At 47.9% G+C, this 24,593-nt stretch overlaps 1 pseudogene; it reads right to left on the bottom strand.

Annotated features, from left to right (window-relative positions):
• Positions 1 to 13,813: 13,813 nt before the first annotated feature.
• Positions 13,814 to 24,593, bottom strand: part of LOC139569856 (unhealthy ribosome biogenesis protein 2 homolog) — a 43,101-nt pseudogene continuing 32,321 nt past the window's right edge.

Below are 24,593 nucleotides of genomic sequence, written 5' to 3'. Positions count from 1 at the left end.
TGATGATGATATCCAATCTGTTTATTCTTATTTTTGTGAGTCAGTACCCAAGAACAACACAGTAATTTCTCAGAACACAATGAGAATTTCTCAGAATGACAGTTTGTTTTACACCACCGTGCTAGTACAGGATAAAGTTGAGCTGAAGGGGATGTTAGATAGTGGGTCCATGGCTACTACTCTGCGCGCAGATATTGTACCTCGGTTGAGGGAGGCAGGAGTGGTAGAGGGGAACTTTCTAGCTCCTTCAGACATCATACTGGTGGGTTGTGGTGGGACGCAAACTAGCCCAGTGGGCATGTGTGACTTAAAACTACAGCTTTATGGCTTCAGTTATGTAGTCCCAGTGCTTATTGTAGATGGGCAGGTTGATGAACTCATTGTTGGCACTAACGTGTTGAAGTCTCTGATTAGACAGTTCAAATCAAATGACAGCTACTGGCGGGTGGTGGGTACGCCAGGTCCCTCTGGCCAGTGTGAGGACAGCCAGTTCCTGCATCTCCTATCAAATCTGGAGAGATGGAGAGGAGACTCCATCCCAGATAAAGTGGGCACCATTAAGTTGAAGAGGGCAGTAACGCTCCAACCCATGAGTGAGCATCTGGTGTGGGGCCGCTTACCCCCAAAGACAAAACTCTCTGTGGGCAGTACTGTTGTTGTCGAGCCCAGCACGTCTCGTTGTGTGAATCGACACATACTAGTAGGGAGAGTAGTTACGCCTCTGTGGGGGGATGGATGGCTCCCTGTGAAGATTGTGAATCCAACAACTTCGCCAGTTACCCTGAGACGAAATGCTAAAGTGGCAGATGTGTACCCTTGTATTGCATTGGAGGATTTTGATGATGTCAAGCAGCAAGCTGCTTACCAGAACGTGGCAAAAGTACAATGTGACAGCTCACATGGCAGTCTTACAGCTAAGAGTTCAGTTGGTGGCAGTGTAGTTAATGACAACAGTACACTGAGCAATCTTGGACATCAAGGCCTGTCTGTTGAGGAGTGTCCAGTTTCACAGTTCTGGAAAGACAAACTCGTCGGTTTAATTGAGAAGTATGACACGGTGTTCTCTAGACATAGCCTGGATTGTGGAGAGGCAAAAGAGTTCTGCCATCGCATACGGCTGACTGATGACCGCCCATTTCGATTACCTTATCGTAGGCTTTCTCCAGCTGATTACCAAAAACTCATGGAAACACTGGATGATATGGAGGAAAAGGAAATCGTCAGAAAATCCAGCAGCGAGTATGCCTCACCATTGGTGCTGGTATGGAAAAAGAATGGGGACTTGCGTCTATGTACTGACTTTAGGTGGTTAAACGCCCGCACAGTGAAGGATGCTCATCCCCTGCCTCATCAGGCTGATGTACTGGCGGCGCTGGGAGGTAATGCCTTCTTCAGCACAATGGACTTGACATCAGGGTACTACAATGTGCCACTGCATGAAGAGGATAAGAAATACACAGCCTTTTCCTCTCCTTTAGGTCTGCACGAGTACAATCGTTTGCCTCAGGGCCTTTGCAACAGCCCAGCTACTTTTATGAGAATGATGCTGACCATCTTTGGGGACCAAAACTTTCTAAGTCTCCTTTGCTATTTGGATGATCTGATGGTTTTTGCTAAGACGGAGGAAGAGAGTCTGCAGAGACTTGAGATGGTTTTCCAGCGGTTGCAGGAGCACAATCTTAAACTGTCCCCGTCTAAGTGCAAGTTTTTGAGGAGGTCTGTTAAGTTTTTGGGCCACATCATTTCTCAGGAGGGCGTAGCCACTGATCCTGCTAAGGTTCAAACCATTTTGAATGTGACAGTGTCACGTTCCTGACCTGTTTTCTCTTGTTTTGTATGTCTTTATTGGTCAGGGCGTGAGTGTTGGGTGGGTAGTCTATGTTTTGTATTTCTATGTTGGGTTTTGTGTTCGGCCTGGTGTGATTCTCAATTAGAGACAGGTGTGTATCGTTTGTCTCTGATTGAGAGTCATACTAAGGCAGCCAGGGTTTCACTGGGGTTTTGTGGGTGTTTGTTCCTGTGTCAGTGTTTGGGCCACACAGGACGGTTGAAGGTTAGTCACGTTTGTTGTTTTGTAGTGTCTTGTTTGCTGTTTTCATTAAAAGTATGATTAATCACCAATCCGCATCTTGGTCCGATCCATGCTCCTCCTCGTCTGAGGAGGAGAACAACAATGACTGCCTTTACAGAAACACCCACCACAACAGGACCAAGCGGATTGGAGCCGGAGGAAAGGAACTAAAGCAATGGAGAGAAGAGGAATGGAGTTGGGAACAAATATTCAACGGAGAAGGACCCTGGGCTAAGGTTGGTGTGAATCGCCGCTCGCGGGAGGAGAAGAAGGCAGCCACAGCCCAGGAGCGGTGGATTGAGGAGGCAGCACGTATGAGAGGCTGGAAGCCCGAGAGGCTCACCCAAAAATTTATTGGGGGGGGCTAAAGGGGAGTGTGGCGAAGCCGGGTTGGATACCTGAGCCAACTCCCCGGGCTTGCCGTGGAGTAAGAGGGCGTCGTACTGGTCAGACACCGTGTTATGCGGTAAAGCGCACGGTGTCCCCAGTACGCGTGCTTAGCCCAGTGCGGGCTATTCCACCTTGCCGCACTGGGAGGGCTAGGTTGGGCATCGAGCCGAGTGCCATGAAGCCGGCCCAACGTATCTGGTCTCCAGTACGTCTCCTCGGGCCGGCGTACATGGCACCAGCCTTACAGGTGGTGTCCCCGGTTCGCCTGCATAGCCCAGTGCGGGCTATTCCACCTCGCCGCACTGGCAGGGCTACGGGGACCATTCAACCTGGTAAGGTTGGGGAGGCTCGGTGCTCAAGAGCACGTGTCCTCCTTCACGGTCCGGTATATCCGGCGCCACCTTCCCACCCCAGCTCAGTACCACCAGTGCCTACACCACGCACCAGGCTTCCAGTGCATCTCCAGAGCCCTGTTCCTCCTCCACGCACTCTCCCTATGGTGCGTGTCTCCAGCCCAGTGCCTCCAGTTCCGGCACCACGCACCAAGCCTCCTGTGCGTCTCCAGAGCCCTGTACGCACTGTTCCTTCTCCCCGCACTCGCCCTGAGGTGCGTGCCCTCAGCCCGGTACCTCCAGTTCCGGTACCACGCACCAGGCCTAGAGTGCGCCACGAGAGTCCAGTGTGCCCTGTTGTTGTTCCCCGCACTAGCCTGAAGGTGCGTGTCCTTAGCCCGGTACCTCCAGTTCCGGTACCACGCACCAGGCCTACAGTGCGTCTCAGCCGGCCAGAGTCTGCCGTCTGCCCAGCGGCGCCTGAACTGCCCGTCTGCCCAGCGGCGCCTGAACTGCCCGTCTGCCCAGCGGCGCCTGAACTGCCCGTCTGCCCAGCGGCGCCTGAACTGCCCGTCTGCCCAGCGGCGCCTGAACTGCCCGTCTGCCCAGCGGCGTCTGAACTGCCCGTCTGCCCTACGCCGTCTGAACTGTCCGTCTGCCATGAGCCTGCAAAGCCGCCCGTCTGCCATGAGCCTGCAAAGCCGCCCGTCTGCCATGAGCCTACAGAGCCGTCCGCCAGACAGGAGCCGCTAGAGCCGTCCGCCAGACAGGAGCCGCTAGAGCCTTCCGCCAGACCGGATCAGCCAGAGCCTTCCGCCAGACCGGATCAGCCAGAGCCTTCCGCCAGACCGGATCAGCCAGAGCCTTCCGCCAGACCGGATCAGCCAGAGCCTTCCGCCAGACCGGATCAGCCAGAGCCTTCCGCCAGACCGGATCAGCCAGAGCCTTCCGCCAGACCGGACCTGCCAGAGTCCCTCAGCCCGGACCTGCCAGAGTCCCTCAGCCCGGACCTGCCAGAGTCCCTCAGCCCGGACCTGCCAGAGTCCCTCAGCCCGGACCTGCCAGAGTCCCTCAGCCAGGACCTGCCAGAGTCCCTCAGCCAGGACCTGCCAGAGTCCCTCAGCCAGGACCTGCCAGAGTCCCTCAGCCAGGACCTGCCAGAGTTCCTCAGCCAGGAGCTGCTGCCCCTTATCCCGGAGCTGCTGCCCCTTATCCCGGAGCTGCTGCCCCTTATCCCGGAGCTGCTGCCCCTTATCCCGATGCTGCCCCTTTATTTAGGTGGGTTGAGTTGGAGGGTGGTCATTGGGAGGGGGATACGGAAGCGGGGAGTGACTATGGTGGGGTGGGGACCTCGTCCACCGCCAGAGCCGCCACCGTGGACAGACGCCCACCCAGACCCTCCCCTAGACTTTGTGCTGGTGCGCCCGGAGTTCGCACCTTAAGGGGGGGAGTTCTGTCACGTTCCTGACCTGTTTTCTCTTGTTTTGTATGTCTTTATTGGTCAGGGCGTGAGTGTTGGGTGGGTAGTCTATGTTTTGTATTTCTATGTTGGGTTTTGTGTTCGGCCTGGTATGATTCTCAATTAGAGACAGGTGTGTATCGTTTGTCTCTGATTGAGAGTCATACTAAGGCAGCCAGGGTTTCACTGGGGTTTTGTGGGTGTTTGTTCCTGTGTCAGTGTTTGGGCCACACAGGACGGTTGAAGGTTAGTCACGTTTGTTGTTTTGTAGTTTTGTAGTGTCTTGTTTGCTGTTTTCATTAAAAGTATGATTAATCACCAATCCGCATCTTGGTCCGATCCATGCTCCTCCTCGTCTGAGGAGGAGAACAACAATGACTGCCTTTACAGACAGAGTGAGATGATGGAAGCTGATGGTGTCACTCCGTCTCCTAGCAAAATCCGTTCTTTCCTTGGTATGGTAGTATACTATCAACACTACATTGAGAATTGTTCAATGGTTGATAGGCCATTGTTTCAGCTGACTACAGGTCAGAAGAAGCCTAGGAGAGGCAAGGGCAGAAAGAGGCCTGGTCCCTCTCGCAGGCTCACTGCTGCAGACTGGACTGCCGAATGTCAACTCGCTTTTGAAGCTTTGAAAGCAGCACTAGTTGACCAGGCACTGCTGGCTCATCCAGACTTTTCTCAGCCATTTTTGCTTTCTGTTGATGCATCTACTACTGGTTTGGGAGCTGTACTATCCCAAGTGCAAGATGGGAAGGCCATAGCCAGGCCAATAGCTTTTGCTAGTAAATCTCTTAATCATGCACAATCCAAGTATCCTGCTCACCGGCTGGAATTTCTAGCCATGAAATGGGCCATTCATGATAAGTTCAGCCATTGGCTGCGAGGGCATAAGTTTACGGTGTGGACCGTTCATGATAAGTTCAGCCATTGGCTGCGAGGGCATAAGTTTACGGTGTGGACCGACAACAATCCACTCAAATATATTCTTACAAAGCCGAGACTTGATGCATGTGAGCAGAGATGGGTTGCAAAGCTGGCACCTTTTGATTTTGATATCCAGTACATACCAGGGCTCAAGAATGTCGTTGCTGATGCTTTGAGCAGAGAGCCATTTGTCCGCTCCAAAGTTCTGCACCGACTGACAAGAATTCCATATGATGTCCTGCTGGAGGAAGCCAGAGGTCTTCGACTGGATGATGTACAAGACATGTTCCGTCTCTCCTGTGAGCAGCCCGAGGCTGGCTGTGGAACGTCTATGGCTCCTGGGAGTGAGTTGAGTAGAGCTGGAGACGATGTCAGTGGGTTGGTTTCCTGTGAAGAGGTGTCTGCTGTCCTCCATGCCCATCGCCGATGGGATGATGGTGCCACAGTGAGGGCCGTTTCACATGTGCAGCACCTTGAGAAGTTGATGTCCATGGGTCAGAGCCCTTTACCTGTCCTTACACACAAGGAGCTGTATGATAACCAGTCACTGGATCCTATCATCAGCAGAGTCATGTTCTTTGTAGATAGAGGCCGGCGCCCATCTAGGAGAGAGCGAGTCTTTGAAGCTAAAGAAACAGTTTATACTCTAAGACAGTGGGGGAAACTCACCACGCGGTTAGGGATTCTGTATCGTGTCTCAAAACACCCAGTGAGTAAGAAGAAAATATTCCAGTATGTCGTACCTGTGTCTTTGAGAGGCCTTGTGTTGAAGGGAGTTCATGATGATGCTGGTCATCAGGGTCAGCAGCGCACATTGTGGCTCACGAGACAGCGGTTTTACTGGGAATCTATGGAGAAGGATGTCAAGGAATACGTGGCCCACTGTAAGAGATGTGTGTTGAGTAAAGCACCTGAGCCTGAAGCAAGAGCTCCACTTGTCTCCATTGTGACAACGGCACCTTTAGAACTTGTGTGTATTGATTTCTGGACTGCCGAAGATTCAAACAACAAGTCTATTGATGTGTTAGTAGTGACTGATCACTTTACTAAGCTGGCCTGTGCGTATCCATGTCCAAACCAGTCTGCTAAGACTGTTGCTCGTGTTCTCTGGAATAATTTCTTCTGCATTTATGGGTTCGCTGATTGCATCCATTCTGACAGGGGTGCTAACTTTGAGAGTTTACTTATTGCAGAATTACTTCAGTTATCTGGTGTTGAAAAGTCCCACACCACACCTTATCATCCCATGGGTAACGGTCAAGCAGAACGTCTGAATCGCACACTGGGTGGGATGATTAGAGCTCTGCCAGCTAGGTCTAAGGCTAAATGGCCTCAGATGTTGAACACATTGACATTCTCCTATAACTGCACTGTTCATGAGACTACTGGGTTTCCACCCTTCTTCTTGATGTTCGGACGCACCCCTAGGTTGCCGGTAGATGTTATGTTTGAAAGTGTGCTGTTGGATGGGGACACAGTAGATGTGGATAAGTATGTCCAGTCTCTGGGTGAGGATCTGAGAGAGGCCATGACATTGGCCCAGCAGCATGCCAGTAAGCAACAACAGAGACAAGCCGAGGTCTACAACAGACGGTCTAAGGGTCACTCGGTGCAGAAGGGAGATAGAGTTCTACTTGCTAACAAGGGGGAGAGGGGCAAGAAGAAACTGGCTGATCGCTGGGAGAGTGTGGTGTACATAGTGGTTGCAAAGAACAGCTCACTGAACACATATCGTATCCAACACCCTACCACTGGACGCACCAAAACTGTGCATAGGAACCTGATTATGCCAGTCAACTTTCTGCCTTTACCTTCGTGGGAGGAACCTGAGGGTCACGGATCTCTATCGAGTGGTGACGTGATCTCTGAGATGTCTGCAAAGTCCAGCCAAATGGATGGGAGTGACGCCAGGACTGTCCACTGGGTAGCAGGCCTTCCTGAGTCTTCTGGGAGGATACTCCAAGAGGATGGTGAAGTCCCGGCTGATGGAAGTGAGGTAGAACAACCGTATGAAGTCCCCTTAAGTGAGGTGTGCTCAGCAGAAGTGGACCAGAGAGATATCCCCGAAGCCTACAAGAGTTCTGATTGCGAAACTCCATTCAGTGTGGATGATGTTACCTTGGTTGAAGATGCTTCGTCAGTGTGGTCTGTGACAATCTACCAGGATTCTGATCAGTCGTCTGACACTACTAGTGTTGAGTCGGTAACTGAAAGTGTGCTGGCTCCGGAGATGCGGATCTGTAGTACTCCCCATCCTGAGGTTAGACCTCTGAGCAGGGTTAGTGCTGTCTGTGACATTCCTGCTAGGTTTGTGGGTGAGGGTGTTCGGACTAGACTAGGTAGACTTATTAAGCCAGTGGATAGGCTAATCCAAACTATGTCTACACAGGAAATGAAACAGTTCTTGGTTTCTCAGTGATGGTAGGATATTGCCTACCTTTTCTTTTTTATATATATATATATGTAGGAATCTAAGCATGTCTTAGAATGATTTGTGGGTTTGTCTAATATATTTGACAATTCATGTAACTTTGTGTGTAGTCCATCGGCATAAAATGTATATGGCATTTTTCGTATACGGTTGAATAAGGGATTAGCTACCCCTTATTTTTCCTAATCCTTCGCGGGATAGCTTTTCAGCTGATCGACCATTTGTGGGTCTAGAATTAAGGGACTACACTGGGTTACTCTGTCGCCCTGAGGGTGTGATTTTTTTTTTCTTTCTTTGCTTTGTTACCTTCGAGGTAATGTGTTTTGTTTTGGGCCTATAATCTAGTGTAAAACAGTGGGGGTGAATGTAGCAGTGTGATGTTGTTCCCCTAGATTACGCACCAAATTGCACACAAGGACCAATTCAAATAGGCCAGGTCAAGAGGGGATGTTAATAATTTGATAATAATAATAATAATTCAGTGTATTTTTTTATTTAATTACAGCTGCATAGCTAATGTTTTTATTTGGTGTACAAACACTTTTTCATACCAATATTGTACATACATGTGATTGTAAAAGTGTTGTATATTTTGGTTTGGCCCATCGCGGGTTATCTGTATTCCCATACCCCTTTATCGTTCTCTTTTGCCTGACCCTCGGCTAGCAAGGTATGTTGTCCTTGGCTCCGAAACTGTTTAATATACAACCGTCATAAGGTTATACAATGTACTGTTTTGCAACCATAAGTTTGTTATAGTGTGGACAGTGTAGGAATTTATGTTAACAAGTTTCACAGAGCTCACTGACTGGGGTATCTGTTGTAACTTGTGAGTACTTGTGACAGTGGTTGAGTGAGTGTCCATGTGCTCGCGCAGGTGCCCGAGAGCTGTGACTGCGCCAAGGGTAACATGTGTGTTGTCTCTTCGTGTGCAGGTATGTCTTTTATTTTGTCAGAATTATGTTCTGTATAGTTCTACTTGTATGGTGAGCTGTTGTGCAGCGAGGGTGTGCACGCAGCACCTGTTAATTCCTTTTGGCGCTCTTTTGCCTGACCCTCGGCTAGCAAGGTGCCCGAGAGCTGTGACTGCGCCAAGGGTAACATGTGTGTTGTCTCTTCGTGTGCAGGGCAAATAAAAAGATTTCAACGAGCAGACCGTCAGTTGTGGCAGCGTCCTAATTAAAATTACACATCGCAGAACGAACCACGCTACACGTGCTTGATTTGATACACCTGTCAGCAATACAGCTCAGTATTTCTATTATTTAGTTTATACAGTCTTTTTGCTCATCTTTATCAAGAGATCCAATAATTTTGGGGTTTCCCCTGCCTAAGCAACTCTTCTTATTATTGGTGTCCTTTAGTAGTGGTTTCTTTGAAGCAATTTGACCATGAAGGCCTGATTCATGCGGTCTCCTCTGAACAGTTGATGTTGAGATGTGTCTGTTATTTAAACTCTGTGAAGCATTTATTTGGGCTGCAATTTCTGAGGCTGGTAACTCTAATGAACTTATCTTCTGCAGCAGAGATAACTCTGGGTCTTCCTTTCCTGTGGCGGTCCTCATGAGAGTCAGTTTCATCATAGTGATTGATGGTTTTTACGACTGAACTTGAAGAAACTTTCAACGTTCCTGAAGTTTTCTGCATTGACTGACCTTAATACCTCTCCTTAATGCAACCGCTGTGTCATATTTAAAAAAAACTTTACGGAAAAAGCAAACCATGCAATAATCTGAGACGGAGCTTAGCCGCCATGTTGGAGTCAACAGAAACCATAAATTACATGATAAATATTCCCTTACCTTTGATGATCTTCATCAGAATGCACTCCCAGGAATCCCAGGTCCACAATAAATGCTTGATTTGTTTGATAATGTCCGTTATTTATGTCCAATTAGCTACTTTGGTTAGCGCGTTTGGTAAACAATTCCTAAGTCACAAAGCGCGTTCACTAAAACGTGACGAAATGTCCAAAAGTTCCGTAACAGTCAGTAGAAACATGTCAAACGATGTATTGAATCAATCTTTAGAATGTTGTTCAAATAAATCTTGAATAACGTTCCAACCGGAGAATTACATTGACTTCAGATGAGTGGTGGAACGGAGGTCCTCCTCATGTGAATGCGCATGGTGAATGCATGGTCACCTCATGGCAGTGGTGATTCATTCCTGTCTCCTTCGGCCCGCCTTCACAGTAGAGTCATCAGACAACGTTGTATTGACTGTTGACTTCTAGTGGAAGCCGTAGGAAGTGAAAACTCATCCATATCTCGCTGTAATTTCAATGGGAGCTTGGTTGAAAATCTACCAGCCTCAGAAAAAATCCAAACAGGAAGTGGAACTTCTCAGGTTTTTGCCTGCCATATGAGTTCTGTTATACTCACAGACATCATTCAAACAGTTTTAGAAACTTCAGAGGGTTTTCCATCCAAATATACTAATAATATGCATATATTAGCAACTGGGACTGAGGAGCAGGCAGTTTACTCTGGGCACCTCTGGGCACCTTTCTTCCAAGCTACTCAATACTGCCCCGCAGCCTTAAGAAGTTATTAAGGACTTGTAAGTACGCATTTCACGGTACGGTCTACATCTGTTGTATTTGGCGCATGTGACAAATATCATTTGCTTTGATTTGACATAGTGTATATAATACTGTAATAAGCTCACATAGTTGCTGTCACAAACTACAAACTCCACACAGTTGTCACTGACTAGTTAAATATTAATTTCCCAGTTAGTAAAACATTTTTGTACTTACAGCACTCATAGACATTCATTTGTATCAGGTTTTTGCTTTGGCTGACCTTTTTTGTATTGACATTTGTCAATAAAACTCCTGAAAGCAACTGTTTATGTCAAATAGTTTTGTGTTCTACTTGTTGCCCTGGTTGTCCTGAAAAGAAAATGGTTGAACTCTTCATACACTTCATTGTGAGGCTAAATATAAGGGCTGGACATGCAGATAAATGAATGTCAGATAAATGAAAAGCAGATTTTTGCTGGGGTCTCAGGACTGGTTAAGAAGAGATAGAAGAGCGATATGTCATGTCTCTGTTCTCCTTACAAGCCCAGCTTCTGAGGACCGGGTTAAACCAAAAGCCTAATTAGGGGCGGGGGATCCATGTCACGATCGTGTGGAGGAGAGACGGACCAAAACGTAGCATGTGGAAAATAAGCCATCTTCTTTTATTTTTTACTACGAAGATGAACATGAAACGAAACACTATTACAAACTATACAAAAACAACAAACGACCGTGAAGCTATAAACGTAGTGCACACACACACAGGCTACAAACGTTCAACATAGACACAGCTAGACTACTATACTAAACATAAACCCAACTACTCTAATAAACCCCCTAAACCTTACAACCACCCTAGACACTACAAAAACCACATACATTCCCCATGTCACACCCTGACCTAACCAAAATAATTAAGAAAACAAAGAATACTAAGGCCAGGGCGTGACAATCCAATTGTAAAATGAGGCAATGAGGGGCACTATGTGATGTAAAGAAACAGAAATCCAGTAGCTGCCTGGCACTTTATGGAAGGAAAATATTTTCCTATCAATCATATTGATTACTGGGGGACTGACTGGAGATCCAGATCCAATTCTATTTATATCATTTCCAATATTCACAGGTTTTTTCATATCAACAAACTGTTGACCCACAGTGAAAAGGCTGATTGAGCATTTTGGCTAACGTAACTAGCGAATAGGTGCTCATAAGTCATCTATTTGTTTCCCACAGTTGCATAATGATGATTGAAAAGGCTGCAGTGATACCTACTTCACTTCTTAAACTTTAAATGTTGTGCGTTAATCTGTTAATCCTTCTCTGGCACTAAAATAATGAATTATAGGGGCCTAACTCATGTGGTCTCTAAGTATCACAACCTAGGATTGGTAAGGCTTTGCAAGGGCCATAGAAGTACACATAGTTATAGATCATATTCTCCTCATCATCAAGACTTTGTAGCCACCACAACTCTTTGTACTCATCTCTGCAACTTGGCCCAGCACTGCCTAATCGCCAAAGTCTTTCCCAATTAAATGTTTTACTAAATGTATTTAGCTAACAGAAAAAAGAATGCAAAAGATTTTACCACCCTGTTGTCCTCTAATAGGTATTTTTCCTCAACTATGAATAATACGTTCTAGCCATATCTAGCCACGTTCTAGCCAATTTTTGCCTTCCATTTTCCGTCAGAGGGCATCTCTCTAAATAACCTTACCCTTGTGCTGAGCGCACACAACGTAGTAATAAGTATTTCTCTCCATCTCCTATTATGAAAAGGAAGAATAGGAGGCTTAGTGTGCCTCCTTGATCTCAGTCAATTTAGTTCAGCATACAAACAGCTTAATGAACCATACAAATGAACACCAGAGCATCAGTGAGAGGTGAGCCCAAATCAAAATGGATTTCATTATTCAATTGAGCTTATTTGTAGATTGATGAAATGGAGACAGCTTACTTTGTAGGCCTACTTAGGTTCCTTGTTGAAAAACCGCAAAGTAGAGAGCGTTTCCATGCAATTCATCAACACCTATGGACAGTTGGCATCTGTTACTACAGAATAAATGACGTATAGAGGTGTAACGGCTGGTTTCCTCCTCTTTGTCTGAAGAGGAGGTGTAGCAGGGATCGGACCAAGACGCAGAGTGGTAAGTGTCCATGTTTTAATAATATAAACTGAACACGACAACAAATACAAAATAACGAAAGTGAAACTAACCGAAACAGTCCCGTGTGGCACAAACACTGACACGGAAGACAAACACCCACAAACCAACAGTGAAAACAGGCAACCTAAATATGGTTCCCAATCAGAGACAATGCAAAACACCTGTTTCTGATTGAGAACCATATCAGGCCAATTGACAAAACCTAAACATAGAAACACATAACATAGACTGCCCACCCCAACTCACGCCCTGACCATACTAACTAAAGACAAAACAAAGGAAAATAAAGGTCAGAACGTGACAGTACCCCCCCCCCCCCCCCAAAGGTGCGGACTCCGGTCGCAAAACCTAAACCTATAGAGGAGGGTCTGGGTGGGCGTCTGTCCGCGGTGGCGGCTCTGGCGCGGGACGTGGACCCCACTTCAACATTGTTTTTGTCCGCCTCCTTAATCGCCCCCGTGGCCTCTTATGAGCCTGGGGACCCTAGCCATGGGTCCCGAAAGGACGGGAGATTCCGGCAGCACCGGAGTGAAGGACAACTCAGCTCCGGAATGAAGGACGACTCTGGCAGGTCCTGGCTGACTGACGGCTCTGGCAGCGCCTGGCTGACTGGCGGCTCTGGCAGGTCCTGGCTGACTGGCGGCTCTGGCAGGTCCTGGCTGACTGGCGGCTCTGGCAGGTCCTGGCTGACTGGCGGCTCTGGCAGGTCCTGGCTGACTGGCGGCTCTGGCAGCTCCTGGCTGGCTGGCGGCTCTGGCAGCTCCTGGCTGGCTGGCAGCTCCTGGCTGGCTGGCGGCTCTGGCAGCTCCTGGCTTGCTGGCGGCTCTGGCAGGTCCTGGCTGACTGGACAGATGGGCAGCTCAGACGGCGCTGGACAGACGGGAAACTCTGGCGGCTCAGGACAGACGGGAGACTCTGGCGGCTCAGGACAGACGGGAGACTCTGGCGGCTCAGGACAGACGGGAGACTCTGGCGGCTCAGGACAGACGGGAGACTCTGGCGGCTCAGGACAGACGGGAGACTCTGGCGGCTCAGGACAGACGGGAGACTCTGGCGGCTCAGGAGAAGAGGAAGGATCTGGCAGCGCTGGACAGGCAGGAGCAGCTGTAGAGAGAAACCGGAGAGACAGCCTGGTGCGGGGGGCTGCCACCGGAGGACTGGTACGTGGAGGTGGCACCGGATATACCGGACCGTGAAGGAGTACAGGAGCTCTTGAGCACCGAGCCTGCCCAACCTTACCTGGTTGAATACTCCCCGTAGCCCGACCAGTGCGGCGAGGTGGTTTAGCCCGCACTGGCCTGTGCTGGCGAACCGGCTTCATGGCACCTGGCTCGATGCCCAACCTAGCCCGGCCGACACGAGGAGCTGGAATGTATCGCACCGGGCTAAGCACGCGTACTGGGGACACCGTGCGCTCCACCGCATAACACGGTGCCTGACCAGTACGACGCCCTCTCACTCCACGGTAAGCACGGGGAGTTGGCTCAGGTCTCCTACCTGGCTTAGCCATACACCCCGTGTGCCCCCCCCAATAATTTTTGAGGGCTGACTCTCGGGCTTCCAACCGCGTCGCCGTGCTGCCTACTCATACCAGCGCCTCTCTGCCTTCGCTGCTCCTGCTGCTGCTGCTGCTGCTGCCGCTTACCACGCTGCTTGGTCCGAGTTTGGTGGGAGATTCTGTAACGGTCGTTGTAATGTGGAAGAGAGGAGGACCAAATCGCAGCGTGGTATGTATCCATATTTATTTGAATACTCTTCAAGACGAACAAAACAATAAACAGAACGAAACCAACGACGCTACAATCCTGAACTAGTGAACATAGAAAAACCAATGAACGCACGAACAGGAACAATCACCCACAAACAAACAGTGAAAACAGCTTACCTTAATATGGTTCCCAATCAGAAACAACGTAAAACACCTGCCTCTGATTGAGAACCATATCAGGCCAATAAGCCACACCTAAACCAATGAAACACAAAACATAGAATATACCCACCCAGCTCACGTCCTGACCAACTAAACAAAGACTAAACAAAGGAAATAAGGTCAGGAACGTGACAAGAGGTCTGCATGTCTAGGTAGGACTTCCAAACTCCCAATTCAAACACAGAAGATGGTGTCTCTGTTTGATCCCAGGAATCCCTAGCCACTCACAAAGACAGAGCAAGTAGGAGAAGCAGGGCTCCGGAGCTGTAATTACCATTGATAAGAGGAAGTATGGTAGTTCTGCCAGAAAAATGGAGGTTACCCTCATTAAAGTAAGAAGGGCTTAACGAGGGTTGTCAAGTAGACTTCAAGTTCTGTTGGAGGGCAAAAGTGCTGCAAACCATGTGGAAAGACCCAGGTTAATAAATATTGAAGGGGTGTCCAACTGACTTCTGAGTCTCAGAATGAATCCTTTCAATTCAGACTCCTCCTGAGACATCCGAGGGGTTGTCGAGCTGTTACATCAAGATGGGGTGAATAGGAGAGAGGATTAATTCACCGCTCGTGTCATCTTGAAAAGATAATGAGGCAGGTGGTGATCCACAATGCAAACAATGGCACTTCATCTATGTGTAACGACCTGGGTGTCGGGGAGGTGCGAAGTCAGACGCAGGAACAGCAGAGCTTCAATATGTTGAGTCTTTAATACCCAACTGGCAAACGAAATGTCCAACACGGACGTACTGGGTGTCACACAACGGTCCAACGACACGATAAACAAACCCAGTCCACAATAATAATCTCCACTCCCGAAATCCAAAAAGCTACAATGTAACAATCCCGCACAAAGAAGCGTACGGGCTGGCTGACTAATAAAGCCACACTAATAAACAATTAACTAAACACAGGTGATACAAATCAACACATAAGGAGGGGGAGGAAAAAGAGTCAGTGGCAGCTAGTAGGCCGGTGACGACGACCGCCGAGCGCCACCCGAACGGGAAGGAGAGCCTGCCTCGGTTGAAGTCGTGACACTATGCCAAATAATCATATTTGGACCTAGAATATGTGGACATCTATAAGTACCTAGGTGTCTGGCTAGACTGCAAACTCTCCTTCCAGACTCATATCAAACATCTCCAATCCAAAATCAAAGCAAGAATCGGCTTTCTATTCCGCAACAAAGCCTCCTTCACTCACGCCGCCAAACTTACCCTAGTAAAACTGACTATCCTACCGATCCTCGACTTCGGCGATGTCATCTACAAAATAGCTTCCAATACTCTACTCAGCAAACTGGATGCAGTTTATCACAGTGCCATTCGTTTTGTTACTAAAGCACCTTATACGACCCACCACTGCGACCTGTATGCCCTAGTCGGCTGGCCCTCGCTACATGTTCGTCGTCAGACCCACTGGCTCCAGGTCATCTACAAGGCTATGCTAGGTAAAGTGCCGCCTTATCTCAGTTCACTGGTCACGATGGCTACACCCACCCGCAACACGCGCTCCAGCAGGTGTATCTCACTGATCATCCCTAAAGCCAAAACCTCATTTGGACGCCTTTCCTTCCAGTTCTCTGCTGCCTGCGACTGGAACGAATTGCAAAAATCTCTGAAGTTGGAGACTTTTATCTCCCTCAACAACTTTAAAAATCTGCTATCCGAGCAGCTAACCGATCGCTGCAGCTGTACATAGTCCATCTGTAAACTACCCACCCAATTTACCTACCTCACCCCCCATACCGCTTTTATTTATTTACTTTTCTGCTCTTTTGCACACCAGTATCTCTTCTTGCACATGATCATCTGATGATTTATCACTCCAGTGTTAATCTGCTAAATTGTAATTATTCGATTTATTGCCTACCTCATGCCTTTTGCACACATTGTATATAGATTCTCTTTTTTTCTACCATGTTATTGACTTGTTTATTGTTTACTCCATGTGTAACTCTGTGTTGTCTGTTCACACTGCTATGCTTTATCTTGGCCAGGTCGCAGTTGCAAATGAGAACTTGTTCTCAACTAGCCTACCTGGTTAAATAAAGGTGAAATAAAAAAAAAAAAAAAATATGAATTTCATTAGAATAACAAGAGAAAAAGTTCAGCTAATCATTTATGTCAAATAATGTATGTATCACTACTTGTGTAAAATCGCATTGAATTATATGCACTGCCATCATGCACATTGTGTACTTACGTCTCTTGAACAAATCAGAGGTTTAAAGGCCCAGTGCAGTCAAAAATGTAATTGTATATATATATTTCCACACTATTAGGTTGGAATAATACTGTGAAATTATGAAAATGGTGATAATACCATTTCAGCCTGTTTTGGTGAGATGGGGTTTTGGCTTGCCTGGTGACATCGCTATGCTGTAAATAATTAATAGACCAATAAGAAAGAGTTCCAAACCTCTCTGCCAATAACAGCTCATTTTCAGACCACTCCCAGACGGTCCAAGAAAAATTATTGCTTGAGAAAATGCTCTTTGCTAAGAAGTGACATTTGGTTATTTTTGAACATTTCAATTTAAAACAATCACAGTAAGGTTTGTAATTGTTACCCAGAAATGACTTGATATTAAGACCAAAATGGCTGCATTGGACATTTTCAGGTATATATTCAAGCAATGTCCTCTTCTTATTACAGCATATGTGTGACAAACACAATAATGTGGATCGTGATTGTCCTTAACAGAGTTCCAACGGTAGACTAGCATATTAGCACTAGATCAAATTGTTACCCCATACAATAACTCTACAAAAATCCACCCCATAATTCTACTTTATGGAGTTCAATTAATTCAACCTGTTAGTTAGTTCTCAATGATTTACATCCTACACAAAGCCATTCTATTCTGCTTAACGTTTCCATGTTTAACAGCAATTATAGGTTTTCACTGATGCAATAAGATCTTGGCATTTTAGTGCATTCACTGAATACCAGGCTTGCAGTTTTTTTTCTAAAATACTCTTAATTCCCTCTCCTTTATAATACAAAACACCTGAATCACCTTTAATGCAGGTCATGGTTGCACATTGTGAAATCCTTCCTGATATTTTTCTATCTCACCCGTTGTGTCAAAATCATGAACAACAAAATGTCTTGAGACACATTCCACCAAACCATTACTAGTACAGCACAAAAATACATTGTACCCTAACAAACACACTGCACTTCATTCCTTGCTCAGACAGAGGTCTTTATTTGTAGCACCTATGGTTGAGTGCCAGTACCAACTATTTTACTGTACATTGTAATACTTATGCATTTCCCCTGCCTGGCTTTATAAGAACTGCTTCACTATGGAGCCTGGCGTTATAAGGCCTGCTTCACTATGGAGCCTGGCATTATAAGGCCTGCTTCACTATGGAGCCTGGCTGTATAAGGCCTGCTTCACTATGGAGCCTGGCTGTATAAGGCCTGCTTCACTATGTAGCCTGGCTGTATAAATCCTGCTTCACTATGGAGCCTGGCTTTATAAGGCCTGCTTCACTATGGAGCCTGGCTGTATAAATCCTGCTTCACTATGGAGCCTGGCTTTATAAGGCCTGTGTCACGTTCTGACCTTAGTTCCTTTGTTTTGTCTTTTGTTTTAGTATGGTCAGGGCGTGAGTTGGGTGGGTTGTCTATGTTAGTTTTTCTATGATTTTCTATTTCTTTGTTTGGCCTGATATGGTTCTCAATCAGAGGCAGCTGTCAATCGTTGTCCCTGATTGGGAACCATATTTAGGTAGCCTGTTTTCTGTTGGGTTTTGTGGGTGGTTATTTTCAGTCTTTGTGTCCGCACCAGACAGAACTGTTTTCGGTTGTTTCTGTGTTATTTTGTTATTCAGTGTTCTGTTTTGATGATTATTAAATATCATGAACACTTACCACGCTGCACCTTGGTCCTCATCTTCTTCCACCGACGACAGCCGTCACAGCCTGCTTCACTATGTAGCCTGGCTGTATAAATCCTGCTGCACTATGGAGCCTGGCTTTATAAGGCCTGCTTCACTATGGAGCATGGATTTATACGGCCTGCTTCACTATGGAGCCTGGCTGTATAACGCCTGCTTCACTATGGAGCCTGGCATTATAAGACCTGCTTCACTATGGAGCCTGGCTGTATAACACCTGCTTCACTATGGAGCCTGGCTGTATAACGCCTGCTTCACTATGGAGCATGGATTTATACGGCCTGCTTCACTATGGAGCCTGGCTGTATAACGCCTGCTTCACTATGGAGCCTGGCATTATAAGACCTGCTTCACTATGGAGCCTGGCTGTATAACGCCTGCTTCACTATGGAGCCTGGCTGTATAAATGGCTTACCAGTGAGATCAGAGGGTCGTGTTGATAATGGCTTACCAGTGAGATCAGAGGGTCAGATCAGAGGGTCGCGTGGATAATGGCTTACCAGTGAGATTAGAGGGTCGCGTTGATAATGGAAGACCCTGGCCGTGACCCCACTCTCCGAGAGTGTCTAAGGGAGATTTGGGATATGCAAAAAAAACTTTGCCAATTCACACATGTGTAGGGGCGCCGTACTACTATGGCTGGCCCTGTTAAACACATTTCACTACACCTATCAGGTGTATGTGACAATAAAACATACTTTTTTATTATTAATAAAATAACTTCCGCACTCAACAACCCGGTCGCATTCCGCTTCGCTCCACAGGTAGTATCACATTTTCATTTCATTACAGTACAACGGTTTGATTTGTTTGATCGTAACTAGCTACATAGCTAGCTACATAGCCGTCTTTGTATCAAAGATAATTGTGTTGTCTAGAGCGATTTTCTAGGTTAGCTAGCCAGCTATTGTCGTTCTTTTAACGCAACGTAACGTAATCAACACTGCTAGCTAGCCAGCTAGCCCCCGAATAGCAGCACTGTAGAAACTATTACACTCAACGGAACGACTTGATTAGTGTAGTGTCAACAACGCAGCCACTGCCAGCTAGCCTACAAAGTCAACAACGCAGCCACTGCCAGCTAGCCTACTTCAGCAGTACTGTATCATTTTAATCATTTTAGTCAATAAGATTCTTGCTACGTAAGCTTAACTTTCTGAACATTCGAGACGTGTAGTCCACTTGTCATTCCAATCTCCTTTGCATTAGCGTAGCCTCTTCTGTAGCCTGTCAACTATGTGTCTGTCTATCCCTGTTCTCTCCTCTCTGCACAGACCATACAAACGCTCCACACCGCGTGGCCGCGGCCACCCTAATCTGGTGGTCCCAGCGCGCACGACCCACGTGGAGTTCCAGGTCTCCGGTAGCCTCTGGAACTGCCGATCTGCGGCCAACAAGGCAGAGTTCATCTCAGCCTATGCCTCCCTCCAGTCCCTCGACTTCTTGGCACTGACGGAAACATGGATCACCACAGATAACACTGCTACTCCTACTGCTCTCTCTTCGTCCGCCCACGTGTTCTCGCACACCCCGAGAGCTTCTGGTCAGCGGGGTGGTGGCACCGGGATCCTCATCTCTCCCAAGTGGTCATTCTCTCTTTCTCCCCTTACCCATCTGTCTATCGCCTCCTTTGAATTCCATGCTGTCACAGTTACCAGCCCTTTCAAGCTTAACATCCTTATCATTTATCGCCCTCCAGGTTCCCTCGGAGAGTTCATCAATGAGCTTGATGCCTTGATAAGCTCCTTTCCTGAGGACGGCTCACCTCTCACAGTTCTGGGCGACTTTAACCTCCCCACGTCTACCTTTGACTCATTCCTCTCTGCCTCCTTCTTTCCACTCCTCTCCTCTTTTGACCTCACCCTCTCACCTTCCCCCCCTACTCACAAGGCAGGCAATACGCTCGACCTCATCTTTACTAGATGCTGTTCTTCCACTAACCTCATTGCAACTCCCCTCCAAGTCTCCGACCACTACCTTGTATCCTTTTCCCTCTCGCTCTCATCCAACACTTCCCACACTGCCCCTACTCGGATGGTATCGCACCGTCCCAACCTTCGCTCTCTCTCCCCCGCTACTCTCTCCTCTTCCATCCTATCATCTCTTCCCTCTGCTCAAACCTTCTCCAACCTATCTCCTGATTCTGCCTCCTCAACCCTCCTCTCCTCCCTTTCTGCATCCTTTGACTCTCTCTGTCCCCTATCCTCCAGGCCGGCTCGGTCCTCCCCTCCCGCTCCGTGGCTCGACGACTCATTGCGAGCTCACAGAACAGGGCTCCGGGCAGCCGAGCGGAAATGGAGGAAAACTCGCCTCCCTGCGGACCTGGCATCCTTTCACTCCCTCCTCTCTACATTTTCCTCTTCTGTCTCTGCTGCTAAAGCCACTTTCTACCACTCTAAATTCCAAGCATCTGCCTCTAACCCTAGGAAGCTCTTTGCCACCTTCTCCTCCCTCCTGAATCCTCCTCCCCCTCCCCCCCCCTCCTCCCTCTCTGCAGATGACTTCGTCAACCATTTTGAAAAGAAGGTCGACGACATCCGATCCTCGTTTGCTAAGTCAAACGACACCGCTGGTTCTGCTCACACTGCCCTACCCTGTGCTCTGACCTCTTTCTCCCCTCTCTCTCCAGATGAAATCTCGCGTCTTGTGACGGCCGGCCGCCCAACAACCTGCCCGCTTGACCCTATCCCCTCCTCTCTTCTCCAGACCATTTCCGGAGACCTTCTCCCTTACCTCACCTCGCTCATCAACTCATCCCTGACCGCTGGCTACGTCCCTTCCGTCTTCAAGAGAGCGAGAGTTGCACCCCTTCTGAAAAAACCTACACTCGATCCCTCCGATGTCAACAACTACAGACCAGTATCCCTTCTTTCTTTTCTCTCCAAAACTCTTGAACGTGCCGTCCTTGGCCAGCTCTCCCGCTATCTCTCTCAGAATGACCTTCTTGATCCAAATCAGTCAGGTTTCAAGACTAGTCATTCAACTGAGACTGCTCTTCTCTGTATCACGGAGGCGCTCCGCACTGCTAAAGCTAACTCTCTCTCCTCTGCTCTCATCCTTCTAGACCTATCGGCTGCCTTCGATACTGTGAACCATCAGATCCTCCTCTCCACCCTCTCCGAGTTGGGCATCTCCGGCGCGGCCCACGCTTGGATTGCGTCCTACCTGACAGGTCGCTCCTACCAGGTGGCGTGGCGAGAATCTGTCTCCTCACCACGTGCTCTCACCACTGGTGTCCCCCAGGGCTCTGTTCTAGGCCCTCTCCTATTCTCGCTATACACCAAGTCACTTGGCTCTGTCATAACCTCACATGGTCTCTCCTATCATTGCTATGCAGACGACACACAACTAATCTTCTCCTTTCCCCCTTCTGATGACCAGGTGGCGAATCGCATCTCTGCATGTCTGGCAGACATATCAGTGTGGATGACGGATCACCACCTCAAGCTGAACCTCGGCAAGACGGAGCTGCTCTTCCTCCCGGGGAAGGACTGCCCGTTCCATGATCTCGCCATCACGGTTGACAACTCCATTGTGTCCTCCTCCCAGAGCGCTAAGAACCTTGGCGTGATCCTGGACAACACCCTGTCGTTCTCAACTAACATCAAGGCGGTGGCCCGTTCCTGTAGGTTCATGCTCTACAACATCCGCAGAGTACGACCCTGCCTCACACAGGAAGCGGCGCAGGTCCTAATCCAGGCACTTGTCATCTCCCGTCTGGATTACTGCAACTCGCTGTTGGCTGGGCTCCCTGCCTGTGCCATTAAACCCCTACAACTCATCCAGAACGCCGCAGCCCGTCTGGTGTTCAACCTTCCCAAGTTCTCTCACGTCATCCCGCTCCTCCGCTCTCTCCACTGGCTTCCAGTTGAAGCTCGCATCCGCTACAAGACCATGGTGCTTGCCTACGGAGCTGTGAGGGGAACGGCACCTCAGTACCTCCAGGCTCTGATCAGGCCCTACACCCAAACAAGGGCACTGCGTTCATCCACCTCTGGCCTGCTCGCCTCCCTACCACTGAGGAAGTACAGTTCCCGCTCAGCCCAGTCAAAACTGTTCGCTGCTCTGGCCCCCCAATGGTGGAACAAACTCCCTCACGACGCCAGGACAGCGGAGTCAATCACCACCTTCCGGAGACACCTGAAACCCCACCTCTTTAAGGAATACCTAGGATAGGATAAAGTAATCCTTCTCACCCCCCCCCCCCCTTAAAAGATTTAGATGCACTATTGTAAAGTGGCTGTTCCACTGGATGTCATAAGGTGAATGCACCAATTTGTAAGTCGCTCTGGATAAGAGCGTCTGCTAAATGACTTAAATGTAAATGTAATTAATACACACTTGTACACTATAAGCACCTACCTATTAATAAATAAGGGGTATTCACTCACACAATTGTCCCATAACTGGCACCCTGTTGACACCCAATAAACCCTGCTGACACCCAGCAACCCTGTTGACACCCAATAAACCCTGCTGACACCCAGCAACCCTGTTGACACCCAATAAACCCTGCTGACACCCAGCAACCCTGTTGACACCCAATAAACCCTGCTGACACCCAGCAACCCTGTTGACACCCAATAAACCCTGCTGACACCCAGCAACCCTGTTGACACCCAATAAACCCTGCTGACACCCAATAAACCCTGCTGACAACCAGCAACCCTGCTGACACCCAATAAACCCTGCTGACACCCAGCAACCCTGTTGACACCCAATAAACCCTGCTGACACCCAATAAACCCTGCTGACACCCAGCAACCCTGTTGACACCCAATAAACCCTGCTGACACCCAATAAACCCTGCTGACACCCAGCAACCCTGCTGACACCCAATAAACCCTGCTAACACCCAGCAACCCTGCTGACACCCAATAAACCAGCAGACAGTTGATGTTCTAATTTCTTTCTGTTGTGAGGCAACATCAGGCTTCTGACTGTAGAAGAACTGAGAATGCGAAAGCAGCCAGCAGAACGCTCATTTTAGCAAAGTCAGGAGGGAATGTGTGAGGGAGCCAGAAATGCCCTGCTACATTATTTCAAGCAGAAGTCTTTCCACTTCACCTGGACATCACTGGCCAGCAAGTATTATGTCAGCTCTTTAATCAGCCATCATCTGCCTACTGGCACTGACTGCAGTGGCCATCACTCTAATTAAATGATCAGTTTAATTAAATAAAAGAGCTTCTGCGAATATTATAGGAAACCTTGCCAGGCGAGATGGTAGATTCAGGCATTGTAAATTGTCGGCCCTGCCAGATATCTGACTTTTGAATAAACATAGTCTAAGACAAAAAATATGAACTTTCATGTAATGACTTTATAATGTAAATATGTGTTTATTGAAACATGGGTGCTCAACCTCTCAAGGGGATTTACAGTGCCCTCAGAAAGTATTCACACCCTTTGTTCCACATTTTGTTGTTACAGTCTGAACTTAAAATGGATTAAATATATGTGTTTCTCACCCATCTACACACAATACCCCATCATGACAAAGTGAAAACATGTTTTTAGAAATGTTTGCAAATGTGCTGAAAGTGAAATACAGAAATCTCATTTACTTAAGTATTCACACCCCTGAGTCAATACATGTTAGAATCACCTTTGACAGCGATTACGGCTGTGAGTCTTTCTGGGTAAGTCTCTAACAGCTTTGCACACCTGGATTGTACAATATTTGCACACATTTCTTTTGAAATTCTCCAAGCTGTGTCAAGTTGGTTGTTGATCATTGCTAGAGAGACACTTTCAAGTCTTGCCATAGATTTGGCATGGGTCCTGAGATCCTCAAAAGGTTCTACAGCTGCAACATCGAGAGCATCCTGACTGGTTGCATCACTGCCTGGTACGGCAACTGCTCGGCCTCTGACCGCAAGGCACTACAGAGGGTAGTGCGTACGGCCCAGTACATCACTGGGGCTAAGCTGCTTGCCATCCAGGACCTCTACACCAGGCGGTGTCAGAGGAAGGCCCTAAAAATTGTCAAAGACCCCAGCCACCCCAGTCATAGATTGTTCTCTCTACTACCGCATGGCAAGCAGTACCGGAGTGCCAAGTCGAGGACAAAAAGGCTTCTCAAAAGTTTTTACCCTCAAGCCATAAGACTCCTGAAAAGGTAATCAAATGGCTACCCGGACTATTTGCACTGTTTGCCCCCCCAACCCCTCTTTTTACGCTGCTGCTACTCTCTGTTTATCATATATGCATAGTCACTTTAACCATACATCCATGTGCATACTACCTCAATTGGGCCGACCAACCAGTGCTCCCGCTCATTGGTTAACCGGGCTATCTGCATTGTGTCCCACCCACCACCCGCCAACCCCTCTTTTTACGCTACTGCTACTCTCTGTTCATCATATATACATAGTCACTTTAACCATATCTACATGTACATACTACCTCAATCAGCCTGACTAACCGGTGTCTGTATGTAGA

The sequence above is a fragment of the Salvelinus alpinus genome, chromosome 3 (assembly GCF_045679555.1).
Source record: "Salvelinus alpinus chromosome 3, SLU_Salpinus.1, whole genome shotgun sequence".
In the NCBI taxonomy this organism is placed as follows: domain Eukaryota; kingdom Metazoa; phylum Chordata; class Actinopteri; order Salmoniformes; family Salmonidae; genus Salvelinus; species Salvelinus alpinus.
The sequence above is the reverse complement of the archived record's forward strand: the minus strand, read 5'-3'. Positions and strand labels throughout refer to the sequence as shown.